Source organism: Rhinatrema bivittatum, chromosome 2 (genome assembly GCF_901001135.1).
Source record: "Rhinatrema bivittatum chromosome 2, aRhiBiv1.1, whole genome shotgun sequence".
Lineage (NCBI taxonomy): Eukaryota > Metazoa > Chordata > Amphibia > Gymnophiona > Rhinatrematidae > Rhinatrema > Rhinatrema bivittatum.
This window is the reverse complement of record NC_042616.1, coordinates 156138763-156163292: the sequence shown is the minus strand read 5'-3', so window position 1 is coordinate 156163292 and position 24530 is coordinate 156138763.

The following is a 24530-nucleotide window of genomic DNA, read 5'->3' as shown; positions in this document are numbered from 1 at the left end:
AAGGAAAAGAATCTCTCTCTCTCCTATCACTGCAGGTCTCTCCCTCCCTCCCTTCTCTCTGTAAGGTCAGAGGATGACTGATAGACCTGCATGACAGTAAGGACATGGGCTAGCAGATTGTATCTCCTGGGGACCTCATGCAATCAGCTCTGTGGAGAGAGATACTTCCTCACCAAGGCTCTAACGAGCTTACAGAAAATCTCGCTGAACCCAAACATGGAGTGATCTAACAATTAGAAGTTGAAAACCTCTATTCTCTTACTTTTTGTCATATTTCACTTGTGATGTTAATAGGTCTCTTTAATTCTCTTTAAATATGCCTTTAAATAGTTCTGGTTAGAAAATTAGGCTGCCGGGTGAGCAAATATTTGACAGGATGGCTGTGGTGAATCATTTTAGCATTAAGCATTCTTCTCTATTCCAGCACATTTTTTTTCAACATAAAGGCAGCTTCTATGCTATTAACTGGTTGAATCTTACATCTGCAATGCCCTTTGCTCCCTAGGTATACCTGGGGATTAATAATTCTTTGCAAATGATTTACTGTGCATAAACTAAACAGGTCTTATCTTACACAGCTGTGCACACTTCTCTCAAAAAAAAAAAGTAATTCTCCCATTGTAGATAGATCTGTGCAGGTGTGTAAAAGGGAAGGGTATGTTGGCTCTAATTCAGTCCTAACTAGGGTACAAGCCACATCTGACTTAATGTGACTTCGATTAAATACCAGCCAGTTTGTTTTGACTGATCAAAACCTAGTCTAACCTCAGCTTCGTATTGGGTTTTATTGTTGATCTTGTTTTCAAGTACAAGTGTCATTTTGCAGACCAGATACTCTTTTGCCATCCACCTACTGTAACATCGTTGCCAAAACTTCCTGTTAATGTGGAAGAAATGCTTAGAGCATGAAAAATCTTTCTGCTTCCCTCTCAAATGATAAGCTCTGCAGATCTGTTTTGATCCAAATCATATTAAGAAATTCACAACAACTTGATTTTCTGAACTAGTTTGAACTAACATTTCAGGATAGTTTTATTAAAATAAAATAAAATAAAATCTAAGCCAAAAAAAAATCTAAGCCAAAAGCAAGTAAGACAGATACAGAGAACTGGATTTTGATATGAGCCAGGTTGCAGCTTGCTTAAGAAAGTCTGGTAAGTAGTCAAGATGGTTCACAGTGGAGTCAATCATCAGTGCATCATTCTGTGGTATAAAAAGTATTTTTTCTTATTTTTTATTTCCTTCTTCAGGATTTAACTGTTTATAATTTCTGAAATTTCCTTCCATTAACCCATTCACACCATGATGAATCCAAGTAAATTGACATGATGCTGAGCTGACTCTCTTCAGACCCCTGTGCAGGCATCACACGGAAACACATAAAACATGAAGGCATTACAAGCAGTGGGATATGACCAGAATAAAACATTACATGCCTTTTACTCCACAAAAAGGTCAAAATATACTAAATGCAAAAATATCAATGCAAAAAAGAAAGGAGACCTAGGAAGGGGAAACTGACTCTGTTTCAATCCTACTGCATCATTCTTCAAAATGTATTACACCTCTGGGTTTGAGGGGAGAGAGAGAGAGAGAGAGAGAGAGATTTGACATCATTTGGAGTGAGGAAAGTCTATCAAAGATGAAATTTTGTTGTATTGTGTTCTCTCACCCCACTGGTACAAAATTTCATCTTTGTTAGACTTTCCTCACTCCAAATGATGTCAAATCTTCACCAAGGTGTACTGTGCTGTTCGTACGTCTCATGCTACATGCAAAACTGTCCCCTAAACCCTAAACCACCTCTAACATCTTAACTCAACCTATTAGGTGACCCTCCTAAAGAGATTTAAATACTTACTACTATGAGGGCCTTGTAGATGGTCTCTCTCACTCCCTTCCTCCAGTGTGATAATGCAAAGCAGTAACTCCTAAGCATGCCCCTTTTTGTTATCACTGCATTATTAAGACTTTTTGATGAATCTAGGGGCTAGTTAGCTGTCTCTGTCCTAATATGGCTTGGATTAAAATGCCAACTAGTTTGACATGACTACCAAAAATCCAATCCAGCCTCAACTTGGTGGTATTGATTTCTTTTTGAGCCTGCTTTCAAGTAAGTAGAAGTGTCGCTTGCAGACCAGATACTCTTTTGATATCCACTTGCTGTAACATCACTGCCAAAACTTCCTGATGAGCAGGAAGAAATACTTGGAGCACAAGAAATCTCCCTGCTTCTCTTTCAGCTCATAAATTAGGAAAATCACATTTGATCCAGCTCAGTAACAGGAATCCAAGACAGCTTGATTTTCTGTTAGTTTGCACTAAAATTTTAAAATGGTTTAGTTAAAAGCTCCAAGTCAAAGCAAATCAGGCAGATCCAAGCAAGCTCTGAAAATCTGATATTGATGTGAGCCGGGTTACAACTAACTCAGAAAATTTGTTAAAGCATCCAAGCTGTGCTAAAAGCATTTAAACAGGCTCACAGTCGAGTAAACTGTGAGGTATTATTCTTAGGTATAAAAATAGAATTATCCATTTACTGTTCATATTATTGTAAACAGACTGTTCTACCCAAATGTAATTCCATAGCAAACCAGACTCGTAATCAATAATTATTCTACTGAAATATAGAAAACAAATCAGAAATATTTACTATAAGCAAGCAAGATCATTAAGATTCACCATTGCATTTATGATTACCTTCCTCAGGAGTTATCTGGTGGGGTGCGGGTGGGGGGTTGCTTCTAAAATCTCCTTCTGTTTTGAAGCTCCCACCACTACGCAGTCTAAGTAAATTGGATTGCTGCTGGGCCGACCCTTATTGGAGCCCCCCTGCAGTTATCACACTGATACAGGTAAAATATGAAGCAGCACAAACAGCTGGAGAGTGAACACAGGGAAAAGAAAATTTAAAACAGATGTGCATGATCAGAATACAAAATAGGCATCTTATAGTAAATACAAGTATTTACAAATTGAGAAGGCTTAGACAAAAGACTTAATTAGGATCCAACTGAACTGAGAAACAGGCAAGTTGATGTTTGAAGAATCAAGCTACTACGGTTATTTGAAAATAGATGAATCTCAGTGCTGTAGGATATTACAAATTGTAAGATTTTTTTTTTTTTATGAGTAGCCCTATATTATTTTCTCCCTGCTTGCTCCTCTGCTATAAATCTGTTTACCGAATTGACCTTACTGGCACTGGAACTCTTTCACTGGGCTCAACACGAAGGGTTGTGAAATCTGGATCCTTGAGTTTTCTTTTATCCCTTCAAGCTACAGCAGATGCACAGAGGTCCATATTCAGAGATAACTCAAAAGTTGTCCGGCTAAATGCCAAATTTTACCATTTACCTGGCTAAATTTTAGCTGGATTACTTAGGATCATTCCGGGGGCATTTCTGAGAGGAGCTAGGTTAGCTGCCTAAATTTTCTGGCCAATTCTGGTAATGCCATAGAGCTGTCCTAAAGTTAGCCTAATAAACTTCTCCGTCAATATGCAGCAGTGCAGCTGCAAATTTGAATCTCTCTCCAAACTTAGCCAGCCAGTGACTGAATATGGACCTCACTAATTACCGCCTATTTTCCCCAAACCCTCAATGTTCCAGAAACATATAGAGCTGTCATATATCCAATAAAATAGATGAGCTTTCCATCAGCGCAAAACCACAATTAGTCAAGAAAATGCAGAGAGGAGAGAAGGAAAGATGAAAGTGTGAAACTGAAACTTCACTGGACTCAGGATTTGGAAGTGACCTTGAAACTGTTCCTGAACTTGGCTCAAAAGCATATTACCTGCTATATTTAGGGACCAGTTTTCAAACCGGCCACAGTGGCAAACTTCATTAGTAGTTTTAACATGCAGACTTTATATGAATTTTCAAAAAGCATGCTCAAAAGACAGTCTGCCCCACATTCTCCAGCCTGCCCCAGTGTAGGGGCTCATAGCTGAAGCAGAAGACCTTTTCAGAGAGAGAGAGAGAAGGTGGGAAGCATTGCCTTCACAACAAGGCTCTGAGCGTGTCCTGGGATCAGCCAAAAGATACCTAGTAGATGAAAGTTGTTCAGGAGAGTCTGAGGAGAAGATGGAGAAAGGATTCCAGCAGGAGGATGCTGAAAGCTCTATTGAGGCTGCAGTAAAATCATGCTTTACACATAATTCTCCCCTATAATGTTCACACATATGTAAAAAATATGTATGAATAGTGAGATAAGTCTTAAAAAGCCTTACTTATCCATGGCACATTTTAAGCCTTATCCAATTATCTTAGCTTAAGACACACAAGCAATGAGCAAATCTCAGTCCGTTCATGCTTGTAACAAATTCTTCTTATAATCACAACATACCCTTAAAAAACAATCACAAAAACAATTCCACATCTCCATTTAACTGTGCTGCATTATTTGTTTTCTTTTTGTGGTGTTTTAAAATTCCTCTCTTTCACCATTAAACCAAAGCACACCAAATATTCTCACTTTCTCTCCACTTCTTGGTCTTCTACGTATCTCTCTGCTTCTCGCTCCCTCTTTCCTTCTATATCTTGTATGGTCAGCAGCCAACACTCTTCCATCTTCAAACCCACAATGTATGTTGGCAGTTGAGCTCTTTATACAGAGCTGAGCAACATTAGAAACACCTGGTAGCAGGTACGAGGGAAACTAATGCCAGTAGCGAGCATGCACTCATTAGCATGAGTGCACTAAACTGAGCATGCTAAGATCTGCAGTCCACAATGATTCCCTTCCCATACTCTGAAGGGTATAAAAAGAAGACCAGATACCAGGAAGCTTCTCTAGGCTGATGGGAGAATTGAGAGAGTAAGAAAACACCAGAAGAGCTGGTTGATTATGATCCGAGAATGAGAATATAACCTCTGTCAGTTTCATCATTAGCAATCTAGCATAACTAGTAGATCAGAGGACTGGAGACCATGACTTCTATCTAACTGCCTTCACATCTACAATCCACCCCTCCCTCAGTCAAGCATCAGCCGCCAGCAGAGCCCATTGCACAGTGGCCAAAGATGAGGTCCAGCTGGGCCACTGCAGAGCCCAACCCATGATGATCAAAGAAGAAACCCATAGGCCACCACAGAGCCCATCCGATGGCAGCCAAAGACAAGATCTGGCTGTTCTGCAACAGAGCTCATCCTGCAGCAGCCAAAGAAGAAACCCAGATCATCACCATGGAGCCAATCCCATGATGGCCAAAGACAAGGTCCGGCTAGACTGCTACAGAGCCCATCCCACAGTGGCTGTAGAAAAAGGCCAGGCCACTACAGAGCTCATACCACAGTGGCCAAAGAAAAAAAACGGGTAGACCACCATGGAAGAGGAATGGTAGGCCACTGACAACAGGGCATCTTGAATCTAGTTTACAGCTAGATGGATAAATCAGATAGGAAGTGGGCAGACCATGGAATAGGTTTCACAGACAGATCGAACAATTTCCCAATTATGACTTTAATAAACACCAGGACAAGGGTATACTATTTCCACAGTTGAACCACTTACTACTTGTTCCCAACCCAGGGTAATCATAATATCAAGAAAAGTCTCACAGCTTATGGATAAGGTTAACTTATTAACTGGTAAATAATTACTTAAAATGATTCATTGTTTAAATTAGATTTGGAATTTAACAGCTGTTCAAAAAAGGGAGAACAATTATTGTCCATCAGGCTAGGATGAACATCAATAAGTCATATACTCAAATCATTAGATGATAAAAGCATCATTTCATAAGCTGAATTATTGCAGAGATTCTCAAAAGAAAGGTTCAAGTGAGGGATTGAAAACATGTCTGGTTTTTTTTAAATTTAACATTGAATTTTTTCTGCAATATGTACATTACATTAAGCATCATTTGACAACAATAAACCAATTACAGATTCGTTAACCCTCCCCACCCTCCCCCCTGAGTAGGAAGCGCAGATGGTCATCACGTATAATGTGTCCAGTGGCATCAGTAGGTATCAAGAGAGTACCAACCACACCCAGAACAGCAACAGTTCAGGAGTCAGCAACAAAAGCCTTACTACTAGCTGCACACACGATCTCAATGGGATCTCCCTGGTTATCATCATTAAAATCGATACAAGTGAAAGAAGAATAAAAAGGTATAAGAATATAACAACAGGTTCCCACACTTCAATTCTCAGCTAAGCTACGCAATCTGACCTGCCATGTCACCTTCATTAAGAGTAGTATAATATGAAAAGATGTGGTTGGGCCCCAGCTCTGTTTGCTTACTACCTCCATCTGGGAATACCTTCCACACTTTATAAAATGAAGCTAGCTGTTTATTTTTTGCAGCTGTCAGGTAAGCGAGTTTACGGTGTCTACTTAGCCCGGCCAGGACTTCTGACAGAGTAGGTACTGTCATGGATTTCCAATATCTAGTAATAGCCACTAGGGCCGATAACAGGACATTAATACGATCTACTATCAACTGTTTTTGCAATATTGTTCTTAGCCAATCTATAATAGTCTGCCAATATGGCAAAATTTTGGGGCAATCTCACCATATTTGCAAATAAGAGCCAATGTTGCCGCATTCCCTCCAGTACTGAGGAGATATAGTGGGATAAAGTTTATTTAGTTTCTCCGGAGTAAGGTGCCATCTATACAACATTTTATATCCATTTTCTTGCAAATTAGCAGAAATCGAACTTTTGCCTACCCTCCTATATATATTCTCTCTCTCTCTCTCTCTCTCTCTCTCTCTCTCTCTCTCTCTCTCTCTCTCTCTATATATATATATATATATATATATACACTCTCCCATTCTTGCCTGGACAGCTTTTGACCCAAATCAGTTTCCCATTTAGCTTTATATGCAGGAGAGTGCTCCCCAGCATTATTTAATAGTCCATACATTTTTTAAATCACCTTGCATTGAATATCAGCCGTAAGGTATAAGTTCTCAAACAGGGACCTGGTATTTCTAAAGTTGTGGAGTAGTGCAAAGTGCAGTAATAAAGTGTTTGATTTGAGCATATACTAAGAAGCTGATTGCTCCTAACTCATATTTTTGAGACAGCTGATGTAGACTAAACATTGAGCCCTCCTTAAACAATTGCCCGAAATGAGAGATGCCTGCTTGTTGCCATTTTCGAAATGTTTCTGATTGAAAGCCAATCACAAAATCCTTATTATGAAAAAGGTGAGTTTGATAATAGTAATTATGTTCTCCCACTAAATTCTTTTTCCATTTAGTCCATTTCTTAAGAGTGGTTTGAAGCGCCCACAGAAGGGATAAAATAGGGCGCCAGGTATGCCGCAGCTGCCACGGTATAGCCTCCAAAGGCATAGTCCCAACCATTATTTGTTCTGCCGTGACCCACTGCTTCGGTGCGTGTCTACGGTGGATATCTAGCAAGGCCCTTAACTGGGAGGCCACATAATAGTGATGTAAATTTGGAACCCCCAGTGTCCCTTGGCATTTGGGAAGAAAGAGGGTACATCTAGCCACCCTGGGAAGGCGTCTTCGCCAAATAAAATCGAAAATTTTCTTTTGCAATCAATGCAAAAGCGCTGAGGAAAGCTGTATTGGGAGTGTTGAGAACAAGAAAACATGGCTGTTTTAAGCAAAATAGGTAGTAAATCCATTAGGTTATTCAGCTGGATGAGAAGATTATATGCAAAAATTCATTCAAAGTTCAAGAAATGGCATTGATATATATGTATTTGTATACATGGTCATCATCACAGCAGAGGGCTGATTTTATTTTATGTTTCATATTGTTTTTATTATGTATATTTTATTCCGTAAACTGCCACAATTGTAGGAGTGTGTAGTATAGAAATGAGACAAATAAATAAATGGGCAAACTGCATTTGGTTAGGAAATATCAATTTAGGCACAATAAATGTGAGTCTATTTGCAAGAAGCTTTGCAAATACTTTGATATTTTGACTCCATAGGGATACAGATTTACAAAATTCTGGCTTAGTCAAATCTTGTCCCTGTGAGTATGACTGTGATAATGGTATTCTTTAGGGTATTCAGCATATGTCCCACTTTAATCATGTCTTAAGAAATGCTTTTCAAACTATCCAGAATCTGAACACTCAGAATCTTATTTAAAAAAACAAAAACTAGCATCTAGGCCATCTGGACCAGGTGACAAAATTAGGCAGCTCTTTAATAACCCTAGAAATTTAAATATGTAGTTATTGGTATATTGAGATGCTCTAACTCTCATTGCGACAACACAAGAGTCAGCAATCCTGCCATAAATAAACTATAAACTTCAATATTTTCTGGATTTACTGTGCATAAGTTTTTATTAAACTGTCTAAATGTATCACAAATCTTAATAGATGAATTGTGAACAACTCCCTTAATATCCTTTAGAGCATGTATAAATTTAGTTCAATGTTGAGTTCTCATCAAATTAGCAAGCATTTTGTTTGATTTATTATCATAGAGAAATAAACCTATGTTTCAGAGAATGCAAAAATCTAGATGATCTTTGGTGCATAGATTGTATAACAATTTTTTAGTATAAATGAAGCACATGTCTTATCAGGGCCAAATATCTATTGTTTATAGATATCAAGAACTTTCCCTAAACCAACAATATTCTTTGCAACTGCTCATTCCTTGGCTATGACTAAACTAACAATGTAATCCCTAAGGACTGCTTTTTCAATTTCCCAGAACAACATTGGATTATATTTATGCTGTGCATTCAGGTCATATTGATTCCATTTTTCTTCTAGGAACAACCAAAATTTTCTCATCATGCATTAACCAAGGTGGCATCTTTTGGTTACCAATTGAGATATCAGGCATCTTAATGCTAAACACACAAAAGATCACAATAGTCTCTATATTTGTCTCAGAAAATGTATTAACTATTCTTTTTTTCCCATTTGTGCCTTAGGTCTCCTGACAGCTTTCCCAGCTTCTCTTAGCTTTTCTAGATATTGTTCCTTTTTTCCCTTACTTTTTCAGTCACTTCTTTAGAAAACCACAGTGACCTCTTTTTCCTTTTACCTTCATTTACTTTTCTAACAAAAAGGTCTGCTGCTCTTGTAATATTTCCTTTTAGTTTTGCCAAGTGCCAACTACTCTTCTATTTTCTCGAGCTTATCCCATACATTTAGTGAATCCTTGAGCTATTCCCCTGTCATAACAAAGTTAGTTTTCCTAAAGGCCAGGACACTCACCTTCGAGTGAACCATCACTGTCTGTGCCCTAATACTGAACCACACCATCCAGTGATCCCTGGATCCCAGGTGATACCCCATTATAACAACATCAGAAATACTCTTCCTATTCTTATGCACCAGGTCCAGGATCACCCCCCTCTCAAGTTGGTTTGGTTACCAATTGCCAGAACAATTCTTCCTGCAGACAATCCAGCATCTCCCAATCAACATCTCGCAGATTGATACCACCTACCAATAGATCTCCCTTTTCATAGCAATTTTGTGAGTATCTTCAATTAGATCTCTATCCATTTCTTCTGCCTGAGATGGAGGTCTGTATAAACGGATATTCCATTTCCTCTTTCCAGGTTAAGCCACAGTGCCTTCCTCTTTCTTTATAAACTCTGCAGTTCTGTTACTTTAATATTACTTTTTATATTAAATAGCACCACTGTTCCTCACTTTCTTCCTATTTTGTCCTTCCTAAATAAGATTATAGCCTGGTATAACTATATCCCAGTCATGTTCTCTGTATACCACGTCTCTGTGATCACTTCTATATCCAAGCTTCCCTCTTCCATGACTGCTTTTAGATCTGGGACTTTATTTCCCATATTATGAGCATTAGTGTCCAGAGCTTCTCCAATATTGCCTTTTTTTTTGTTCCCATTGCTTTATAAATGTTTCATGTTTTACTTACGTGAGGACTTTTACTTATCTTATGGCTTTCTCCAACAATGATCCTTGTTTGTTGCCCTCCTTAGAGGTCTTGCCAGTCTGATTTGATATTCACGGTGCACAGTTATTGATTGCTTGCTAAATAGCGTGGAGGGTGGGCATAGCATGATATTATTTAGCATTAGCTCCGTAACTCCTAATTTGCTCATGATGTTCCTTCATTTACATGCGTGGACAGGCACATTTTTGCATGCTTATGCTAATGGAGAAGTCCAGAAGAGGTTCAGAGCCTACTAAGGGGGAGCCCAGAGGAAGAATTCAGAGGATGTATATGGCATCTAGATATTTAAATATAGCATGATTAAAAGACTGGGTCAGGGACTGGCCAGAGGGGAGAAACTGTCCCGACAGCCCTGCATGCCCTGTGAAAGCTTATTATATTTATATTTATCAGTTACTTGTTTGAAAACCTGGGGTTCCACGCTTTATTTAGAAATAAACCTTGTTTAACACCCCCTTCATCATTTAGTCTCACAAAAGCTTATTAGGAGACAACCATCCCCAATCAAGTACTTTAAGTTCACTATACCAAATATTTCTCTGGCTAACTTTGGGAGTTACCTGGACAAATCTGTGGGGTTCAAATACCCCTCACTGAATGGGTACATTCTGTCCAGGCATACCGTGGCCCACGCACAGTTTACCTAGACAAACTGAAGTAGAACAGACGGCATTCCTGGTGTGAGGATGTACTTTGGCTGCTAGGCCCTGATATTCAGAGCTCTTCAGCTAAAGCTAGTCAAGTAAATGTGGGCAGCAGCCCACACCCTTGACTGAAGTTAGCCAGATAAAATAGTAATCCATTCACAGACTTGAAAGAATAAATATGCTTCACCTCTTAAAAAGAGCAGAAATCCATTACAATAATCTGATACAGCACATCTGATGTAAACGTATCTGGCTAACTTTAGGACTGTTCTCCACATGACTGAAGTGACTCAGATAATTCTGACTATCGGGGTTATCTGGCTAACTTAACCAGTCAATTTATCTCTGCCCCCAGTCACCCCCAGAATGCCTCTGACTTATCTGGATAGGTTTTATCCGGCTAAGTCCTTGACTGAATATGTGCAGATAAGTTGGAGGCGACGAGAGCGGCAGGAAATTAAAAACTCAGGGTTTGTCTGGTTAATTCCAGCATTTAAGCCAGACAAAGCCTTTTCACATATGGTCCTCTAAATCTTTTCATTTAGACCTGATGGAACCAATCACCATATTTAAATAAAAAAAAAAGTTATTCTAGTTCATTGAGGCACTTCTAAGGAATGCTTGATATTAAGTTGTTATTTTACTAACAGTGCATCTATTTTATTTGTATGGATATAGCTGCAAAGTTCCACCATACAAATTCTCACAGTTCTCTTGGTTTTCCTAGCATTTAACAAGTTGTGTGGACGTAGCAGTACCTTTATCACATACTGTATGTTAACTTTGTGAGCAGTGGCCAAAAATGAGAAAACAAAAATGTAAAGGTAAAATTGAATGGAATTTAAATAACAAATGTATCTGCCAGATTGCTTAACAGTCACTTAAATCTGAGATGATTTTAATGTAGATAATAAAATAATGATAAAAAAAATAATAAAAAAAATGAAGACAAATGAAGGATACTATCAAACACTCAACATAGCAACCTTTTGGCAAATTACCTGCATCTGAGTAAAACCTAAATAATCTTATTATACACAACAAACAAAAAACAGATGGGGTGAATTTTCAGTTACTTGTATAAAAATTGGCATATTCATGTGTGTAAGTACTTGTACTTGTGGACATGCTGTTTTATAAACTTCAAACATGTATACATATTCTCACTTTTGCGCACACATCTATTTGTCTGAAAAAGGGGCAATATAGGGGTGTTCCAGGATGGGGCCAAGAGTTATGCACAAAGAGGCAAATTTTAAAAGCCTGATGTGCGGATCAATTAAGGGATGTGGGGAGAAGTCGGGCTCGCGCGCGCCGAGCAGATTTTGAAAGCTGCCAAGGTATGCGCGTATCTCCAGCAGCACGTACATCTTGAAACTTTTCAAAAAGGGGTGGGGGCATGGTGTGGGTGGGGCATTTCAGGGTGTGAGCCTAAGATATATACACGTAAATACCGATGTGACCCGGTGTGCGCTGAGGCCTCCCGCTGCATAACTTTACGTCTGCTATGGATGTTATGTAAATTAAAATGTAAAGAAAACGAGGAAGATCTGTGGGGATTTAAGGGTTGGGGATAACTGGGGGTGGGGGGGGGGGGGCGTGAAGGCTATCAAACCAGGGGGGTTGGAGGACTTATCTTTTAACTGGGCGAACTGGGGATGAACTGGTAAAACTGGGAATGCCGTCAGCTTGCGCCCATTTTAAAATCCCCCAATTTACATCGTAGAATGGGATTTGCATGCAGATCCGCACACCCACTTAAAATTTGATGCACATGTGCATGCAGCCAGGCTATTTTATAAAATGCGCATATGCAGTCACTTGTTATAAAATGGCCGTGTACCTGGACGCGGGCCGATTTATGCACGCAAATGTGTGCACGTATGCCAGTTTGAAAGTTACCATCAAAAGTTGCTGTCAAAGGGTGAATTTACCAAATTACACTCCCTCCACTGCTTTAGCTTCTTGAGGCAAGTTAGTCTGGCAGGAACTGTAAGAGTTTGACTGCTTCCTTTTAGTTTAAATGCTTTTCTTGCAGCCACTGTCCTCCCTTGCTGCAGCAGTTCTAAGAACTCCTTGACAAGTCTTAGATAGCTGCACAGCGTCCTGCTTATGATCTTCCCCCACTGTTAACCATTACAGAAAGTTTTAAAGCACAGTTCTGTATCTCTGCAGTCTTTCCCATATCCTCCCTTCTCCCTCTCTGTAGCAGTTCCCAGAATCATCCAGCAATGTCTTGGATAGCTGCACAGCGTCCCTCTTAAATATTCCCTTCCCCCACTGTAACAGTTCCAGCCAGTTCTGTATCACTGCATAATCTTTCTTGTAATACCAATAATTACCTTCAGCTCTGTCAGTCCAACTTCCAGGATGCTTGTGTGGGTAATCCCTTATCCGCTACCAGGAGAGACTCCACTCCTTCTCCCTCTTCACCTCTACAAGATGTCTCCTGAGGTTTCCTGCTCACCCTACTCTTGGAAACCCCTTTCCCAGAGTCCCATAATTCCACCAACCCCCTTTGCATTTTGGGATATGTAGTCTTTTGTTTATATTTTGCTCTGGGAGCTTCTTGTCTTTTACCACTCTGGCCTTTCCTACTCCAGGGGTCACTCTCCCCCTCCTTCAGCAGACATGATGGGACATATAATCCCATCACAGTTGCTATTTTATACAAGGCTTACATGAGTGTATATGGTAACTTATTCACGCAGTTTTACACCTGCTAATTATCTCACACAACTGATATCCAATTGGCTTGTTGTTAATTATTGGTTGGGTGGAAGGTTTGGGTGAACTGGGGGGAGTGAAAGATGAAGAAATAAATGAGTCTCAATGACCTGGAGAAGGAATGGATGAACTGGTAGAGGAATCGGAAAACAGGTCATTTAAATTCCATTAGCAAGTTTTAAGATATACCAATTTGTGTGCATAAACCAGGTTTTATGTGAGCATGTCATATTTTTTTACACATAAATTATACATCTCTATGTTGCTAAAATAGGTAGGAAAAGTATCTGTGTTCAATGCATTGAAATACGCTTTTTTCAATGCATTGCAGGTGTTCAAGTGTAAGCATACATACACGTGTATGTTGCGGGACATGGTGCGTGTGCCCTTGCGGTGAGAAGTAACCTCGTCTGGGAATGGAGCGAAGACCGAGCCCCTGCCGACCTGTACAGCCTCAGTGAGACCAACCTCACAAGGTTGGCCTTTAAGTAGTCCTCCGACCACTGCAAGCTCTTTCGGACCTGCCGCTGAGAAACGGCAAAGGCGGCAGGCCGGGCAGGAGGCAAGGGTGGACTGGAACCAAAGTTGAAGACTCTGATGCTGATGGAGACGGGCTCAGTTGAAGATCAGACTCAGATGAAGATCAGACTCAGACGAGGTGAGGATGAGGCAAGTTAAAATCAGGATAAAACTCAGGATGGAGAAGACTCCAGATAAGACTCTAACACCCACAGCCAGGAAGGAGGCTGCAGTGGCCAGAACGGCCCTCAGGCTATCCACTGGAGCACTGCCCACCGGAGGCTAGGCGTAGCCGGAGTCCAGATCATCGGAGGAACGAAGAAGAGATGAGTCTCCAAGGCGAGGATCCAGGACATCCGGACACTCAGTGAAGGGCAGCCGGAACGGACGAAGCGGACATCCAGAAGACTCCAGACCCAGGAGGTGACAGAAAGGAACATGGAGATCCTCGGCTCCGAAGATGGAGAAGACCCACCAGCGCCCTACACACCTCAGCGGGGGTGATCACGGATCACACTAGGATGAATCAAGGAAATCCTTGGACATCTGGACAGGACGGACATCAGGACATCAAGACTGGACCGAGGTACATCAGGACTGGGACAAAGGAGTCATCAGGACAGACAAGACATCAGCAGAGACAGGACAGATGACGACAACAAGAGATCCCACGAAGAAACAGGAAGCCAAGTAGGAGCAGGAATGCAGAGAAGTCCAAGGATGAACTAGCTCCTTGCGAAGGCAAAGCAAGAATGACTGCAGGGCCCTTTTATAGGGTTGAAGAAGGAAGACGCCCAGGGAGGAGTTCCAGATGGAGCCAGAGGGACCACTCCCTGCTGGCCCTTTAAAACATGAAGAGAGGCATGGCCCCGCGCCTAAGGAAGCAGGCACAGGAAGTACAGGACCACAGACAGCGGCCCTGCTTCAGACACTGGATGTGCAGGAAGAATGGGCCGCAGGCAGGCCCTGACGAGGGAGGCGGCTTCCTGCCGTGAAGAGTAGGTCTGAGGGCGGCTCCATGCCACAAAGAAGAGGCCGAAGTCCGTGGCTCCCTGCCGTGGTGAAGAAGATGTCGGTAGTGGCCTCCTGCTGCATTGGAAAACCCCAGTACGGCTCCTGCCGCACTGGCAAGATGGCGGCCTCCGGGCCGCGGAGATAAGAGGCTGCCCATAGCTCTGGCTGCGGGCAGCATCGCAACATTTATCCAACTAACTTTAGTTCTGGCCTGTCCAGAGTTAACCAAATAAGTTATCCGGCTAACTCTGAATATCAAAGTTAGCCAGATAACTTATCCAGATAACTCGACTCCTTCCCATTCTGCTCATTCCTCGCCCCTGAATTATGGCTAAAATCTTAGCTAGATAAGTAACTTATCCAACTACGTGGTGCCTGCTGACTGTAGCTGGATATTCAGCGGTGCCACTTAGCTAGATAAGTCCGATTTATCCAGCTATGTTTTGTTTTTTTATATGAGGCCCATAGTAAGTAATGAAAATAAAGACCCAAATATCCATGTAGTCTGCCCAGCAAGATGTTTAGGTTATAACTGCCACTCCATGCAGGTTATCCCCATGCAGAAATGTTACACCTAAAGTTATCAGATGTCACACCTAAAGTTATGTCCACCAAACCCCTCGAGTCACAAGTAATTCATATTATAAATTAGATATATAGGACCATTAGTTTTGTAGCCCAAGGAAAATCACCCTTAAGGCTAAAAATGAAATTAAGGTCCAATTAATGTTAATTTATGTATTTTTATCATTTTTTATTTGGTTTCATGCACATAAAATGTGAGCCTGATAATCCCACAAAGATCTTGTTTTATAATTCAGTATAAAGATGTTCAATGAAGCATTGCTGGTGAAATATTATAAAGTATTTAGCTTCTTTGTCAGACATCTATACTCTGTTCAATAAGTAGAACCCCAACACGGAGTTGTGTTTTGTGGGAAACTGCATTAGGGGGTTTAATCACTCATTCTTTATACTATGACAGATTTTTAACACCGCATTCTTCTGTTTTACTAAGTTAACAAAATGTTCAATGTAGAATGGCGCATATTACCTGGGATGTGCATATACACGGATCTAAAAAAAAAAACCTACCTCTGTAAGGATCCTCTTAGTATGAATTGAAAATCTGGTGCTGATAGGGCACTATATCTAAAGATTATCATATCCATACATACATTCAGAAAGTAAGATTTAAAAAAATCTTATGTCCTCTCCAGCACATCAATATCTTGAAGGATCGATTGACAAAATGTTTGAATATTTGGGTCGATGGGACTTGGAGGAATCCAAGGAAATTTCCCAGAATGACAAACATATCTTTCAAATTAAGAGGCTGTTTTGAAAAAAATCATTTTGCCTGTAAGTGTAATCTTGTCTTCACAGGAGGTCATAGTTTAGAGACTGTTGAGTACTAGCAACCTTGATGCAGTGCCTGGAATCACACGGATTTGTGCTATGGGGGACAAACTAACCTGGAAGGCCCAGGGGCTCACACTCAGTTACTCCAAAAGAAGGTTCACACCGAGTGATGTGTCCCAAAATGTAACATAACAAAAGGCAGAGAAGCACAAGAAACATTCTGCCCACATGAAGCAGATGTAAAAATAGAAATGACACAATCACAAAGACAAAATCTCTTGGGTATTGGGGGCAGGGTTTTAAGCCTTGAATATATGAAAACCCTCTTCTTCTACTGCTCTACCTGGTTAGTGACCCAGTCCCTTGGACAAACTCCTTATTCCTGTGATCCCGACTCTTGATACAAATGCTGCTTTACTGGATCCACTCCAACCTTCAATGAGGAGAAGAGAGGAAGCTATCCTCTCACTTTCAGGAGAGTCACAGCCTATTGCTGCCTTCTACCTTGCGAGACCACCTCCCGCTAATGACTACTTGAGTCACTTTTTTTAACCTTGGACCATGGACCCACTCTTTAAAGGATGGACTTCCTAGCACACAATCTACAAACATCCCCGAATCTCCATCTCGGAAATGTTAATCTGTTGTAAAGCATAGCAGTGTCTAGTCAACTCTATATAAGTTTCTTGCAGTTAAAATGATTTTTTTTCAAAATAAATTCTTGGTTTGAAAGATATGCCTGTCATATCTGGGAAATCAAATGTACATTCAAACTTTTTCTCAACTGGTCCTTCAGATTTATAGAAAATTTGCATGAAATTGTTAGATACAGTTGACAATTCAGTTATAGATAACTATGAAAACCTACCCAGTGATCTTACTCGATAAATGGGTTCCTGAAAATCCACCATGAACAAAATAATGTGACAATAACAGAGTAATTTTCAAATCTATTTCTACAAGTAAACAGTACTTTATCCACTTGTAGCCCCTCTTCTAGTTATATCTATGAAGGGAGGGGCACACTCAGTACTAGGGCTTAGTCCACCCTCAGTCCCACTAAATCTGGTGTGCATTCTCCAAATAGGGTAAAGAATAAACTTCCAATAACCAAGATTTAGTGTCAAACTCTTTTACTATGGGTATAAACTCAGTCTGTGTCTAAGAAATTTCCCAGTGCCAAGAAATGGACTGGGCACATGTATGTGATACTCCAAATATAAACGTTTACTGTTCAGCTTATTCAATGGAAATGAATTGGCACCAAGAACATTTTCTTCTTCTCACATCTATAATCACACCAAGAAGCCAAGTACAAAATAATCTGTGTGTGCGGTCCTTTAGCAATTTCCCAGGCATTCCCTTTCTTCCTGTGGGTGGAATATAGCAGTGGCGTAGCCAGAATTGATTTTTTGGGTGGGCACAAGGTTAACATGGGTGGGCTGTAGGCATGCAGGTCTGAGACCTACTAGTTGTTTTCTTATTGATAAATAATGCCATATACTGCATCCTAGAATGGCTTTCTAAGTAATTTGCAACAGCCATTATGCATCATGCATGAAACTTTAAAACATTTTACCTCAATTATTTAAAACACTTACGAGCATTAAAAACTTCCTGCAGGGGTACTTTGGAGGGGGGGGGGGGGGGGAGCGTTGCTGTTGTGCACAGGGCTGGTGCAAGGGTATTAGGCACCCTAGGCAAACCTTACAGCCTGGCGCCCTCCCCCCACCTCCCCATAAATTATGCATTTATAACATATTTTACATGAAAAGTGGCATTCTGAAGTAAAATTAATATACACGTTGTGATAATTCCATGCACTGTTGTGATGCCAACAAGAAAACTTTGCATCTTGGAATTCATATGGCATCATACCTATTGTGATATATTACGGCATGGTCCTCCCGTATTAACACAGTACTATCTGCCAACACTCAAAGAATAACAACCATACCTATGAAAAAGAATACCACAACTATTACACCAGAATCTAAAAGATCAATACACCTCCTATCAGGAAAACAGAACAGACCAAGCTATAACAGATCCCTACAAAGAAATCACATGTTAAAAGAATGCTTCATTTCAGTCTTTGCATGCATGCTTCATTTCAGTCTTTGCATGCAGAACACAAACCCTCACCAAATACAGAATAAAGCCACATAAGAAATAGAAATGTGCAGACAAAAACTGAACTGTAAAATGCATCATGCCAGACTCTATACATTGCAACAATGGAAAAACAAAAATGTCACCTTTCCTCATGAAACAATCAATAAAATCAAGATATATAAATCATTAATCATAATTATAAAATCATACTATTAAAATAATTTCAAAACATCTGATGAATAGAATATCCAATAATTAAAGACTGATGCAAATTTTGAAAGCTTTACCAAACACCAATAACATATTTCAAACAGCAGACACAGCACATACTACCCAATAATTAAAATGATAGTCAATCAAGAAAATTGAACTTAAAAAGCCACCTTTACTTACCCTCTCCAGCAGTTCTCCTACTCCTTTCCCTTGCAGGCCACACCAGAAGCAGAAGTAGCTGCTGAAGCTGTCCTCACGGTCCTCTTCCTTAGGGACCATAACCAGTCTCTTCTCTCTCTCTCTCTCTCTCACACACACACCAGTCACACCCTCAGGACCAGTTTCTGGTCTGTGAGAGACAGAAACTGGTCCTGAGGGTGTGACTGGTGTGTGTGTGTGTGTGTGTGTGAGAGAGAGAGAGAGAAGAGACTGGTTATGGTCCCTAAGGAAGAGGACCGTGAGGACAGCTTCAGCAGCTACTTCTGCTTCTGGTGTGGCCTGCAAGGGAAAGGAGTAGGAGAACTGCTGGAGAGGGTAAGTAAAGGTGGCTTTTTAAGTTCAATTTTCTTGATTGACTATCATTTTAATGATTGGGTAGTATGTGCTGTGTCTGCTGTTTGAAATATGTTATTGGTGTTTGGTAAAGCTTTCAAAATTTGCATCAGTCTTTAATTATTGGATATTATATTCATCAGATGTTTTGAAATTATTTTAATAGTATGATTTTATAATTATGATTAATGATTTATATATCTTGATTTTATTGATTGTTTCATGAGGAAAGGTGACATTTTTGTTTTTCCATTGTTGCATCTCCCCAACCAGTCTCTCCCTCTCTCTTACACACAATAGCACACACATACCAGTCATCTCCCTGATCAGTCTCTCTCACACATACACACATCATCTCTCTGGCCAGTCTCTCTCAATCATACAATGCTCTCGCTCTCTCTTACTTATGCACATGTTCTATCTCACTTGCAAACAGGCTGAATCACAAACATGCCCTCTATCTCACAGCCACAAGCCAGCCAAAAACATGTTCCATCTCTCTCTCGCACACACTCTGACACACACAAGCACCTACCCTGGCTCACACATGAAGCACCCTCCCTTTCTCACACAGGCACCACACACACACACTATTCCTTTTTCACATACACACCACATACACACACACACACACACACACTATTCCTTTCTCACATACACACACACACACACACTAGAGGTGTGAATCGTGTAATCAATCGTCTTAACGATCGATTTTGGCTGGGGAGGAGGGAAATCTGATCAAGTTTTTTTTTCTAAAAATAGTTAAAAATCGTAAATCGGGGGAGGGAAAACCGGCACACCAAAAAAACCCTAAAACCCACCCGAACCTTTAAAACAAATCCCCAACCCTCCCGAACCCCCCCCCCCCCCAAATGTTTTAAATTACCTGGGGTCCAGTGGGGGGTCCCGACGTGATCTCCTCCCGCTCTCTGGCCACCGCTGCATTGAGAAATGGCGCCGGTGGCCCTTTGCCCTTATCATGTGACAGGGCAAAGGTAGCGCCGGTGCCATTTTGTTTCCTGGCTCCCGACGTCACGCGTGCGGGAGATCGCCCCTGGACCCCCGCTGGACCCCCAGGGACTTTTGGCCAGCTTGGGGGGGCCTCCTGACCCCCACAAGACTTGCCAAAAGTCCAGCGGGGGTCCGGGAGCGACCCTCCTGCACGCGGGCCGTATTGCCAATCTTCAAAATGGCGCCGGCGCTACCTTTGCCCTTACTATGTCATACGGGTGACCCTGGACTTTTGGCAAAGGTTCTCTCAACCTAGCTTGATGGATTCTCAACCTGGGTAACATCAAGCTAGGTTGAGAGAACATTGCACAAATCTCATCTTGGAGTGAGTTTCCTCACTCCGAAGGCCATCAAATCTTCACAAGAGACCACTGTTCTGTTCATAGGTGTCACATAGAATGTCAAAGAGGCCCCTAACCCCCTACACTCTTACCTAAACCCCACCTCGAGTTACTAGGTGGGCCTACCATAGGGATACAAATACCTACCTATGGGCCATGATATTATGGCCAGTCTCTCTCTCTCTCTCTCTCTCTCCTGTTTTGAGAGTGATAGCTCTTCACAGACAGGCTAACCCAGCTCCTAATTTGCATCACACCATACGATATGGTGCGATCGCATGCGAAAACGCCTTATCACATTTTGATAAATGACCCCCTTAATCATAAAGAGATCCATATTCAAAAGCCATTCAGATGGACAACATAATAGTTATCTGGCAGTATGCATAGAAGCGATTTCATGTGTACTTTTACATACACAGCAAAAAGGCAATCCAGGATATAGAGTTATGGGTAGGCAGTATTGATACGAATGCTTTTGATTTTCAAAAGAATGTGCATAAATTTACTCACACACATGTACAGTTGCTGATGAGTAAGTGGAATTGTATGTGTTTTTATGTGTCTCACGCTGGGTTACATATGTGCCAGCTAATTTTCAAAGTGGACTTATGCATATGTTTGCTTTGAAAATTTAGAATAAACTCTGCGTGTACTTTGTACATGCAAATTTTAGACCTCCATGGATCACTGAAAATTACACTCCTTATGGTTATCCTGAAAGTTAGACCTGTTTGTAGCTCAAGGATCAGAATTGTGCACCCCTACATTAAAGGATTCTAATGTACTTCCTGACCCTGAAGGCAGTCAGTCTTTGATCTTGGAAGTCACAACAGACTTAAAGGAAACAAAATCCTATAGATGCTACTAATCATTATTGCCTACTTAACAGAGTCTGCATGCATGCTAGCAGATTGTGCTATTAACAACCATTGCAATAATTAGTCTGCTACTGTTGATTTGTACACAGTTAGATAGGATGACTTCTTCATCATACACATATATGCAGTGAAATATTTTTCTCATGTCATATGATAGCAGATTTCTAAATATCAGAAATACTTTCAGCATAATTTGAACCAGAAGTTGCGTGTATATGTATTATCTGCCCTACTCTGTGTCTTTGACCTATGAAAAACCTTTTATAATTTTTTCTCAAAATGTTTTCTACAGGCACAGTTAAGCTCTGGAAGCACATCAGTGTCCATAAATCCTGTTAAATCTATAATATAAAGGGTGACATTTTAAAATAAGTGGCTAATCATCATTAATTCCTTTGATAACCATGGCAAACAACATTAATCATGATGAAGTTGTTGGATTTTAATGTAAATGTGATATGTAACATCATACAAATTCTAAAGTTCTTGAGACAGCAGTGTTCTAAGACCTCAGTTTGGGAACAATCATCTTGTAAGCCCAGGGCAGAGTTTTACCCCTTGTATCTTATATATATGCAATGCATGGACAATGCTTGGATACCTGCTGCCTTTTCTTTCACTGGTCTAAAGTACTGCATGGATGTCAGAGACATCCAAATATTACTGTTGATGAACTTTTATGGTGCCAAAAGGGATGGCTGGCTACTAGAGAATAGAGGAATAAATATCTGCCTCCTACATACATACCTGTAAATACTAAAACAATCTATAAATTGCTTACATATCTGTCCAAACAAATTAATGGCCTATTATATATTTTGGTTTTAAATCACAGAAGGATAGGGGTAGGTGTGGAACTTATAAGGTAAAATAAAATGTTTATTGTGGCTGATATTAAAGAAAAGTAAAACATATTCTGATTGCTAATTGATCAAATACACAACCATAAAAGAGATCCAGAACAACAGAAAATCCATATATCGATATCAGAAAAATGAGAGACAACACATTGTGGCCACTATTCCTGTAAAACTAGCTTTAAACTTTCCTCATCAATTTCTGCTGAGTTCAGTAGCATTAAGCTGTTTGTGGCATTATTTAATATTTTCATGTATTCCACTGAGACCAATCAATTTGGAATCCTTTTATTTTTTAACTTTATTTTTATCACATTTAAATAAAATGACAAGAATATTCTTGTTATGAAAAGTGAACAATAAATGGAAAATACAACAATTATTGCATTTATAAACATAGGAAAATACACAAAAGTCCACAATTTATTTGGGGAGGGGGGGCACAATTTAAGGAAATTCAAAAGAAAAAGCAAGGAAGAGATGGAGTAGCAAACTGAAATTACTAGTCCATAATCATTTAGAGGCTTGTTATTTTTACCCACTTCTCACTGATAACTTTATATAGAATATGAATTGCAAGAGAGACTTACATGTAAATTAACTCTGATACATGTATTAAAAGGACAAGATAAACAAAATTCAGCAAATAGTTTTATATTAAAATACACTTTGTAACCAGATCATTGTTGGCACTTCTTTAATGCTTTAACTATTTTTAATAATTTAATATTACTATATGTGCCTTTTTGTAAACCGTTGTGATGGTAAATATCTTAACGACGGTATAGAAAAGATTTTAAATAAATAAATACATAAATTACCCAAACTTAGCCCAAGAACTAGGAAAGGAAAAAAGAAAAGAAAAAATAAAATAAAATTCAAAAAATCTCAGAAGGAGCCCTATTAGAAAGAAAAGCAGTCAGCTGATCAGGTTCAAAAAAAGACATACTTAACATTGCGATACTTGACTAGGCATTTAGTAGGATATTTCAAGTCCAATATGGCACCTATATGTATTACTTGAGTTTCAACATAAGAAATTGCCTGCATCTCAACTCAGTGGCATGAGCTACCTCCAGAAACATATGAAGTTTATAATGATAAAACTGTTCATCTCTATGGCCTAGATTTATCAAATTGCTGTAAATATCGCATGCTATAGAAAAAAGTGTGTGTTTTATGGTAATTGCCTAATTATCACTTTGCATAGGTATTACTGCAAACTGCATTAACTTTTCACACTTTGCAGTAATACCTACACAATTGCATTTTCCTACCTGCAAAGTGCTGAGAGACAGACAGATAGATTGACTATAAGAACATAAGAAAATGCCATACTGGGTCAGACCAAGGGTCCATCAAGTCCAGCATCCTGTTTCCAACAGTAGCCAATCCAGGCTACAAGTACCTGGCAAGCAAGTACCCAAAAGCTAAGTCCATTCCATGTTACCATTGCTAATGGCAGAGGCTATTCTCTAAGTGAACCTAATAGCAGGTAATGGACTTCTCCAAGAACTTATCCAATCCTTTTTTAAACACAGCTATACTAACTGCACTAACCACATACTCTGGCAACAAATTCCAGAGTTTAATTGTGCGTTGAGTAAAAAAGAACTTTCTCTGATTAGTTTTAAATGTGCCCCATGCTAACTTCATGGAGTGCCCCCTAGTCTTTCTATTATCTGAAAGAGTAAATAACCGATTCACATCTACCCGTTCTAGACCTCTCATAATTTTAAACATCTCTATGATATCCCCCCTCAGCTGTCTCTTCTCCAAGCTGAAAAGTCCTAACCTCTTTAGTCTTTCCTCATAGGGGAGCTGTTCCATTCCCCTTATCATTTTGGTAGCCCTTCTCTGTACCTTCTCCATTGCAATTATATCTTTTTTTTAGATGCGGCGACCAGAATTGTACACAGTATTCAAGGTGCAGTCTCACCATGGAGCGATACAGAGGCATTATGACATTTTCCGTTTTATTCACCATTCCCTTTCTAATAATTCCCAACATTCTGTTTGCTTTTTTGACTGCCGCAGCACACTGAACCGACGATTTCCATGTGTTATCCACTATGATCCACTAGATCTCTTTCTTGGGTTGTAGCGCCTAATATGCAACCCAACATTGTGTAATTATAGCATGGGTTATTTTTCCCTATATGCATCACCTTGCACTTATCCACATTAAATTTCATCTTCCATTTGGATGCCCAATTTTCCAGTCTCGCAAGGTCTTCCTGCAATTTATCACAATCTGCTTGTGATTTAACTACTCTGAACAATTTTGTGTCATCTGCAAATTTGATTATCTCACTCGTCATATTTCTTTCTAGATCATTTATAAAAATATTGAAAAGTAAGGGTCCCAATACAGATCCCTGAGGTAC